General features: G+C 39.0%; 1 protein-coding gene across 3 annotated transcripts in view; it reads right to left on the reverse strand.

The window, feature by feature from the left end:
* SMARCC1 (SWI/SNF related BAF chromatin remodeling complex subunit C1) overlaps positions 1 to 10,579 on the reverse strand; it is a 176,019-nt gene that overhangs the window by 164,599 nt on the left and 841 nt on the right. For 2 of the 3 annotated variants that reach the window (XM_024751452.1, XM_024751453.1), the window contains exon 1: positions 3,221 to 3,336. The gene's annotated coding sequence lies outside the window, so the exon portion shown is untranslated. Of the gene's footprint in view, positions 1 to 3,220; positions 3,341 to 10,579 lie in introns of those variants that run through there. The other variant, XM_024751454.1, reaches the window with a different exon arrangement.

A 10,579-nucleotide genomic window follows, 5' to 3' on the forward strand; every position in this document is an offset into this window, starting at 1 on the left:
ACAAATATATATAACTTAAATCACATATTAAGAAATAGGTATTTTGAAAGCATTAGCTAAAAAATAATTAAAATAAAAGGAATGATCTTGCTCTGCAAATGTGAATTCAACCAGTACCCAGTAATTCCCAAATCTCTTCCTCTAATTCAATCTGTTCTCTTGAACTCCAGATCTCATTTCCAACTACCTATAGGATTTCTAAACCTGAGGTACCTACAGGAGAGCCAACCTCAACACAGACTAAACTGAGTACCTTTCTCCAGAAACCTGCTTTTATACTCTGGCTTCCACCTTAGTGAGAAAGCAATCTGCTCAGTGGAGTCATCCCAGTCAATTCTTTCTTATTTCAGCCCCACAACCCACCCTCCCCACACACACACACAAAAAATCACAAAGTTCTACCCCCTTGCTGTGCTTCCTAATCACTTTCAAGATAAAAGCCACACTTCTAACACAGTAAACCTGTCATTTTATGACTGATTCTGGCCCATATTTCTGCCTACTGTCCCTCAGTTCTAGCCCTGTTGAACTATTTGCAACTACATTAAAAGCTTTTAGGCTTTTATATGTTGCTATCACTGCCTGAAAATCCAATCTTCCAGCATGTCCCTAAAGAACCCATACTCTACTTTCAAGACTCAGTTCAAATGTCCTTTCCCTTGGAAAACATTTCCTGAGATGAGGAAAGTCAAAGGGTCTATTCATATAGGTCACTAGAGGGTAAGTAAGCTCCCTGAAGACAAACAATACACTGCATTACTCCTTGAATTCTCAGAACTTGGCACATCATCAAATGCTAAATATTTGCTGAACTCAAATCAGTGAGGAAGGGACTTCCCTGGCAGTCCAGTGGTTAAGAATCCACTTTCCAATGCAGGGGACGTGGGTTCGACCCCTGGTTGGGGAACTAAGATCCCACATGCCATAGGGCAACCAAGCCTGTGTGCTGCAACTACTGAGCCCACATGCCACAACTAGAGAGAAGCCCCCGCACTGCAAGGAAGAGCCTGCGTGCTGCAACTAAGACGCAACTAAGTCAAAAATAAATAAATAAATAAATATTTTAAAAAATAAAATAAAATAAAAGCAGTATAAAAACAAACATTATTTTAAAAAAAAAAAAAAAAAACCTTCATTTTCCAATGCAGAGGGTGTGAGTTTAATCCCTGGTCAGGGAGCTAAGATTCCACATGCCTCATGGCCAAAAAAAAACAAAATATAAAACAGAAGTAATATTGTAACAAATTCAACAAAGACTTTAAAAATGGTCCACATCAGGGCTTCCCTGGTGGCAAAGTGGTTAAGAATCTGCCTGCCAATGCACGGGACACAGGTTCGAGCCCTGGTCTGGGAAGATCCCACATGCCGCGGAGCAACTAAGCCCACACACCACAAATACTGAGCCCATGCCACAACTACTGAAGCCCACACGCCTAGAGCCCATGCTCCGCAACGAAGAGTAGCCCCTGCTCACCCCAACTAGAGAAAAGCTCACACACAGCAATGAAGACCCAACACAGCCAAAAATAAAATAAATTTAATAAAAAAAGATCCACATCAAAAAAAATCTTAAAAAAAAAAATCGTGCAGAAAAGCAGCACCCTTTAATAAATGTTGTTGGGTTAACCAGATGATCATATGGAAAAAAGATAAAACTGCTTTTTTTTTTTTTTGTGAGCACTGGATCCACTGCTCACAATGAATACCAAGATAAATTCTAAATGGATAACAGAGTTACATGTAAAAAATGACACCTACAAATAGTGTAGAAATTTGTTCTTCTACAAATATTAGAAGAACACATGGCTGAAATCCTTTATCACCTACAAGTGGAGAAAGCTTCCCAACATGATTCAAAAAAACACATCCATATATTTGACTTAATGAAAATAAATGTCTGGATAGCAAAAATACCATAAGTGAAATGAACAGATTTACTGCAATATCAGTAAAACAATATTTTTTATTGTCAATTATATCTGAGAAATCAGTGAGTTATTAAAACAAAAAGTTTAGTGATGAAATAAGAACACACAAATCGGAACCTTTTGAGATTTATAAAAAGGTCTACCAATAATAAATTTAGTAGAGGCAACAAACAGCAGACTGGAAACTACAAAAACCCGAATCAGAGAAATGGAAGACAAAAATTATGGGAAAATATAGGACAGATAGTTCCTGGAAATCTAGTATTTGTACAATCAGAGTTCAAAAATATAAAGAAATACAGGATGGCAGAGAAGACTAACAGACTGAATGTTTCCTGAGCTAAAGAAACATAACTGAGTCTTCAGATCATGACTTATGATAACTAGACTTATTTATGAATTTTAAAGATCAGTATTAAAAAGGGGGAAATCAAGGACTTCCCTGGTGGCGCAGTGGTTAAGAATCCACCTGCCAGTGCAGGGGACATGGGTTCGAGCCCCAGTCCGGGAAGATTCCACATGCCGCGGAGCACCTAAGCCCATGCGCCACAACTACTGAGCCTGCGCTCCAGAGCTGGCGAGCCATAACTACTGAGCCTGCATGCCACGACTACTGAGGTCCGCACACCTAGAGCCCACGCTCTGCAACGAGATGCCACTGCAACGAGAAGCCTGCGCATCACGATGAAGAGTGGCCCCCACTCGCCGCAACTAGAGAAAGCCCACTCATAGCAACGAAGACCCAACGCAGCCATAAATAAATAAATTTCAAAAATTAAAAAAAAGGGGGATATCAACAAGTAACATCAGATTTTTCTGTACAAAATCAAATGTGGAAATAAGGCATAACTCAATATTTCTATACCAAGCCAAACTTTCAGTCAAAATACCAACTGCAAGGAGAACAGAATCATATTCTCACATAAGCTCAGAAGAATCCCACCTGCAAAATATAATAAGATTCCAAGAAACAACATTCTAGCCACAAGAACTGAAACAGGAGAAAAAAATGGAAAAGAGTACAGTAAAGTCAATAAGGAAACTACAACATAGTAAAATGTTAACAGTTAAGTCTAGGTAATAATTGTTGTGATGTTTAATGCAAATTTTAAATGACTCCTGAAAGAGATGCTTCCTACAGTTCAAAAGCAAGTGTTCTATAGCTAAAATTCTGTAGCGATTCCTCCTTTTTCCTATTCTATAGGATAGCAGCAGCAAAATAAAGAGCTGTAGGCTGCACCCAAGAGTACAGAAACTGAAGATGTCCCAGTGTGATAAGCTGATGTACTTACAGGGAGTTTGGTGAAGGCCGGGTTGGTGACATGTTTCCCGAAGGCATCTTCCTGGAACTGGAGAAGCTGTACCACCAGCCCAGCCAGTGTTTTATTGGTAGGAGCATCCGCATGAACATACTGCAAGATAAAGACAGAGACTCAAAAACTGGGGCAACTGTGCAGAAGACAATGGAAGACAATGTTCACTTACTTCCCAGTACCTAAGTACTGGCAGATTTTTAAGTGTCTGAGACACTTACATAAACAAATACTGGGAGCCGTGGGGAGGGATAGATAACATGTCCTTTCAGTTAACAGATCTTAAGAATGAGAAATACTATGCCCAAGAAACCAAACCCAAGTGTCATCTCATCTGCACCCGGACCTAAATTAGATGGTGAGATCCTGGACCTCAAACTTGAGCCTGATGCTACTGAATTGGCCTAAAAGTTTGTTCGGGTTTTTCCATAAGATGTAACAGAAAAACCCGAACGAACTTTCTGGCCAGCCTAATATAACGGAATGAGACATACTGGCCACTATATTTCGCATGTGGCCAGAGAGCCAACTGTGTTACAGTTTTTCAAACAAGTCCACAAATTCCTTGATACTCCTCTCAACAAGAGGTGGGGATCTATGGCCCTCCTCTGTTGAATCAGGACCATCCTCAGTGACTCGCTTAAAACCATTAGAATGCAACAGAAGTGAAGCTGTGTGACTTCTGAAGATAAATCAAAAAAGATCATGCAGCTTCCATATAGTTCTTTTGGGACACCCACCTCTGGAGCCCTGAACAACAATGAAGTCCAACCACCCTGACATCACCATACTGAGGAAGCCCAGGCTACACTGAGAGGCCACATGGAGAGTCCCCAGCTGCTGTTCAGAAGACTGACAGCACAACCACCAGACACATGAGTAAAGATGTTTCCAGGTGATTGTGGCCCCCAGCTGTCAGGTCACCGCCAATCATCAAACATCCCCAGTCAAGGGCCCAGACACCACTGAGCAGAGATAATTGGCCCTACTGTGCCCATCCAAATTCCAGACACACAGGAACTCTAAGGATAATAACATGATTGTTTTTATGCATTAAAAAAATACATGTGTGGGCACTTAAAAATGGTTAGGATGGTAAATTTTATAAGATTTTTACCACAATAAATTTTTTTTTTAAAACAAATGTACACGAAAAGTTATCCATGCTAATGTGAATAATGTCAAGAAGGCCAAATTCGTGGTAGACAGACAGCAAGCGAGCATTACAGCAAGGAAAGATAAAGGGTACATGACAGGGAAAGCATAAATTACTGAGTTCAATTAAATGTAAAAATTTAACTTAGTATTAAGCATTCACTATCACTTTGAAAAGCCATCATTAATTTTTTTTTTTTTAACCTCCAATTTTGATCAGGAAAAAACATCTATACTTCCTTCCATAAAAAAACTAAAGTTTTCTTCCTGGAAAGAACCTCTTTCCCAGTACCACCCAACATTTCAAGATAATGTTTCTCTTGCAATAAATAATGTCTCAGTGATACACATACAGCAAAATATCAGCTACACAGTCCACCATTAATTACTATGCCTTAAGTTGACTGGCTCTCAAGATGTGCTACTGTCAATCAAAGACAAAGCATAATATAAAAGGGCAATTCTTAAAGCTTAGTATCCTCGCAAATTTTTATTTGTTCAGGTATGTTAGCTTTCCACTCTAAATAGAGCAGCCAGCATGCAGTTAACTTTGCTGAAGAATGGTATTTTGTTGGAATGATTTATTTTTATTTTTTTTAATTTTATTTATTTTTGGCTGCACTGGGTCTTCGTTGCTGTGTCCAGGCTTTCTCTAGTTGGGGTGAGTGGGGCTTCTCATTGTCGAGGTTTCTCTTGTTGCGGAGCATAGGCTCTAGGCACACGGGCTTCAGTAGTTGCTGCATGCGGGCTCAGCAGTTGCAGCACGCGGGCTCAGCAATTGTGGCTGGCGGGCTCTAGAGCACAGGCTCAGTAGTTGCGGCACACAGACTTAGTTGCTCTGCGGCATGTGGGATCTTCCTGGACCAGGGCTCAAACCCGTGTCCCCTGCACTGGCAGGCGGATTCTTAACCACTGCACCACCAGGGAAGTCCAGAATGCTTTATTTTACATGAAATCCCCGAGACCAAAGGTTGGTAAAATCCAGTCTACTGCCTGTTTCTGTGTGGCCCACAAGCTAAGAATGGTTTTTACATTTTTTAAATGGCTGGGAAAAAATTAAAAGAAAAATAATATTTCATGACACATGAATATAACATAAAATTCAAATGTCAGTGTCCGTAAATAAAGTTTTATCAACACAGCACACTCATTCATTTGCACATTGTCTATGGCTGCTTTCCTGCAAGAGCAGAGTTGAGCAGTTGCAGCTGAGACTGCATGGCCCGCAAAGCCTCAGTATTTACTCTTGACCTTTATAGAAAAAGTCTGTCTATCCCTGTTGTACACTACTCCTTTTTATCCTTACAGATAGCTTCCTTTTATTTAATTTAAAGGTGTCCTGTAAAAACACATTTCCTTAAGGCCACAAAGTGAAACAAATATGTCAGACATGAGCCAAAAACTGGAAACAAGTTTCATACAATTAAGCACATAAGATGTCAATTCTGTTAGTCTAAAATAATGGTTCTCTTAATTCAATAAGTCAGGCCCAAGAATCTGCATTTCTAACAAGTTCCCACGTGACACTACGTGACTGGGAACTACACTTTAAGAACCACTGGACTTAAAAAAAAAAAATCCACTTCAAATATTATCATATATCTCAGTTAAAGAACACATTTTATTATAATTTAGAAGTTAAAAACCAGGTAAGCAATTTTTTCTTTTTCTTTTTTTTTTGCGGTATGCGGGCCTCTCACTGTTGTAGCCTCTCCCGTTGTGGAGCATAGGCTCCAGACGCGCAGGCTCAGCGGCCGTGGCTCACGGGCCCAGCCGCTCTGCGGCATGTGGGATCTTCCCGGACCGGGGCACAAACCCATGTCCCCTGCATTGGCAGGCGGACTCTCAACCACTGCGCCACCAGGGAAGCCCCCAGGTAAGCAATTTTCAAATGTTAAAAACTTCTCACAATTCCCCTTTCCTAGAATGCCAATTCCCATAAAAACCAAGTTTACTTCCCTGAGGACTATGAACTTTCAAGTGAAAATTTAACATCAGATTTTTTTCCCAATTTACTCAACATAGTAAATCTTTAATAAGTAATACTCAATTTTGAAAGTAATCAGTAATACTCAACATAGTATAACCTTTAATAAAGAATAAACTCTTCAAGTCTAACCCACAGAACTGGCACAGTATGTTATACATACCCACAAGATAACTTTATAATCTTTAATAAGTACAAGCTTCTCCAAGGAATCACATAAAGTACTCCAAGTTTTTCCACACATGGTAAAGCAACGTGAAAAATTAATAACCGTAACTTTTTATTTTTCATATACCTGCAGACAACTGAACAGCGCCAAATCCTAAACTTGAAAGACACCACTTGGAGGAAGGCTGTTCAGCAAAAAACAAACCAACCTTCCAAGCAAAAAGTAATTTTTAATGACTTATATACATAGCTTTGTATATATTCTAAACTTCACTACTATCTACACGCTTCATTTATTGTCATTAAGAATGAGAAAGATTTCATGTGGACAACCCTACAGTTTCAGAATAAAGATGGCCAGGTTCAAAGCCCAATCAAAATGATTATCTTAGGTATTTTAAGATCCAATTTTTAAACTACAGAACATTTTTAACTCCATTTACTTTCTCCAAATCACCCACAAAAATGATCAAACATTAAAATGTATGCAAGAGATGACATTTTTAACTAATAAATTGAATCTGACATTAATAAATTAATGTCAGATTCATACCCTCTCAAAAGGCAGTCAATGTACGACTATAAGATTTTAAATCGACTTTTAAAAATTTCTAAGAGTAACATTCTATTTAACCAGTAAGAATGAAGCAGGGGGACCAAATGATACATGGCAAAAGTATCACTACCACCTCAAATTTATATAATCCTACCTTCAAGGACTATCTCATTTGATTCGAACAACTGTCTGTGGGAGTCACAGTCTTACTCCCAACTTACAAATGAAAAATTAAAACATGGAAATCAAGTCATCTGCTCAATGACACCAATTAGCAGCCAAGAGTACTGAACTAACAACTTCCAAACTAACGTAAGCTCATTCCACTATCCCATACAGACATAAATTCAACTGCTTCCAAAAATCTCACCTAAACATAAAAAGTTCTTAATAGCTTTCAAAATAATGAATCCTGATTAAAGGGAAAAAAATTTAATAATTATATAGACTACTTCAGTCATAAAAATTTTATCTTTTGATCAAAAAACGTTGAACAGAATGTTTTACTTAAGACAACAAAAATTTTTTTAGTCTCAAAGTATTTTGATTAAGTTAGGAGGATATGTTTAGAAAGTTGTTATCAATAAATCTGCTTTATATTCCCTGTGACATTAATATAGTATCAAAAGTTTAACTTATCCATAAACAATTCTATTGTAGCAGATGTCCCATCTGGAAAAAAGAAAAGTCTTAAACTGTTAAATACTTTATATAAAGGGCAATGAAATGCCTTCCTTGGGCAATCTACTCTATTTTAGTAATCTTCGTTAAATCCAAAGCATCTTTATTTAAATCATCCTAAAATCTTAAATCTTATTTCAGGGGTAGGCCAAACTTCGGGAAGAAACTTACCTGGAAACTCAATGGCTTATAGATATACTTCACCTTCACAAGGTTTTATCATCTGAAAATCACTCTGAACTATGGATAGAAATATATCTTTCAAAGTTAGGATGAAAGATATGCACTCAGTAATACAAAGCAGGCAGCTTAGGTAGATAAACAAGCTTCCACACTGCTAGTGGACTGAAAACGCAACCTCAGGCAAACAGTTAATCTCTCTGTGCTTCAGCTTCCACATACCTAAAGTGGTCACCTCCTCTGGACTCCTTTGGCTAGCTGAAGCTCATTCCAGTCAAAAAGTATTCACTCTCTTTTCTGTACTGCTAAGCCAAATGGATCAACAAAGCCTAAAAAAACAGGTTTCTATACTAATCTATTCATTCATGGAACAAATATTTACTGAGCACCTCCTATAGGCATTCAGAAGACAAAAACAATACAAGGAAGTTCATTTTTAATTTGAAATCACCTGGGTTTTATAAGTTGGTGCCTATGTCTATCTTTTCCACAACACTGTGAGTTCCTTAAAGAGAGGGATTATGTGCAGCCAAAAAAAAAAAAAAAGGCAGAGGGGGGGTTGGAGCCAGGCAGACCTTTGAATTCCAAATTTGCCACTCCTAACTGTAATTCTTAGAGAAGTTACTTAAATCTCCACCCTCAGGTGTCTCTCATGTGGAAAATGAAGTAATATCTACCATTCAGGACTGCTGTGAGGATTTAAGTGACTTATGTTTTAAATGCCTGGGTAAGGTGGATGTTCAGTTGTTCACTGAGTGCATACATAAACCCATCAATAAAAATGCTACTATCAATGTCATGTTTATTTCATTTATTTGCTGAGATTTATGAATTTGAAAACACACTATTAAATGCAACAGAAAAGTTTAGTTAAATCTTATCAATGTGTATACCAGGTAGAGATATATCCTGTACAGAGGAAGCAAAGAACCTTCTGGTAAATATTTTCACCACACCAACACCACTCTCAGAGGCTGATACGATTCTGACTGTCAGGCCCAAGGGATATACAATTCTTAATCTGAGTAGGCCCAAGAAACACACTCTAGCTTTATGAAACTCTGAGAGGTCAAACCTAACTTTGTCTTTAAGGCCTCAGGCACACTGAGCCAACATTAGCCTACTGTCTTCAACACTTTGGGACAAATCCTGCAATCAGCCTCACAGCCACTTCCTCACCCACCCAAACAAACCTCTTAAAGATTATCCAAGCCTAAAGCTGCCCTCTTAAAATTGGGCGCAAATAGATGCACAGAGTTTGGAGAGGTAGAAATTACTATTACTGTATTTCCCTTTTTCTTTTCCCTTCCTTGCTATCCAAAGGAATATTCCTCCTATTTCTCTTTGTTAAAGCTACACTGATAAAGTCATACAATATTATATGTCAATTATATCTCAATAAAACTGGGGTATAAAATCCAGACTGGGGGGGAAAATACATTAAGGTATATTAATCTAAGACCCAAAGTACTGGCTGAAGGGCACATGATAAACAATACTTTAATAATATAAATATATTCAACTCCCTTAGCTACTACCAGAAGCTCTACTGCCAACACCAAAAAAGTGACCAATTTACCACTGTACAAGGGAAAACGATATTCTTGTCTACCTACATGTAAATGAGAAAAAGCTACAATCCCAAATGTGACTGCAAAATTTCAGGGGGGGGAAATATATTGTAAATAAAAATACATATCGCTTCTCACTTCCTAAAACCTCAGATAAGGAATGGTCATTTCTGAGAGTACCACAATGGAACGCAAAAGCACCCAAGATCCCTGCCCATGCCTAACAACTTCCAAAAGCTGATAGGCTCCACTGCGCTGTACACCCCAAATGAGCAGGTTCCTACACTATCTTTTCATTCATTCCAACAAATATTTACTAAGCAACTACTAAGGGCAAGGCAATGAGGATCAAACATGTTCCAGGACACGCTGTAGTGAACAGGCCTAACAAGGTCCTTGCCCCAGGGTTATGGTCCACAACGGGGGAAGTAGAGAACTAAAAAGGGTGTTCCGGAAATTTGGGGGCAAAGAGTATTTTTGGCAGTCTCCGTCCTTACACCTTCTAAGGGAGTCATTCCTAAATAGTTACATAAAGGGGAACCTAAAACAACATTTGTTATAAACAAGAGGCTAACTTACAACTTTTAATACCACTGACTCAGTGGAACTTACATTCCAAAGGGAGAGCAAACAGGTAAATAAAAATAATCTCAAAAAGTGGTATGGGGCTTCCCTGGTGGCGCAGTGGGTGAGAGTCCGCCTGCCGATACAGGGGACACGGGTTCGTACCCCAGTCCGGGAAGATCCCACATGTCGCGGAGCGACTGGGCCCGTGAGCCATGGCCGCTGAGCCTGCGCGTCCGGAGCCTGTGCTCCGCAACGGGAGAGGCCACAGCAGTGAGAGGCCCGCGTACCGAAAAAAAAAAAAAAAAAGTGGTATGAAAACAAAGGTGATATGAAGCGGGGTGATCTAACAAGAATGGGGTTCTCAGGGAAGGCCTCACATTAGCCACACGTGAACATTAACTCTTGCGCTCCCACTATACATAACCAGAAGTAGTGAAGTAAAAGCCGTCATTTTTTTTTTTTTTTTTTTTTTT

The sequence above is a fragment of the Neophocaena asiaeorientalis genome, unplaced genomic scaffold (assembly GCF_003031525.2).
Source record: "Neophocaena asiaeorientalis asiaeorientalis breed wild unplaced genomic scaffold, Neophocaena_asiaeorientalis_V1.1 scaffold221, whole genome shotgun sequence".
In the NCBI taxonomy this organism is placed as follows: domain Eukaryota; kingdom Metazoa; phylum Chordata; class Mammalia; order Artiodactyla; family Phocoenidae; genus Neophocaena; species Neophocaena asiaeorientalis.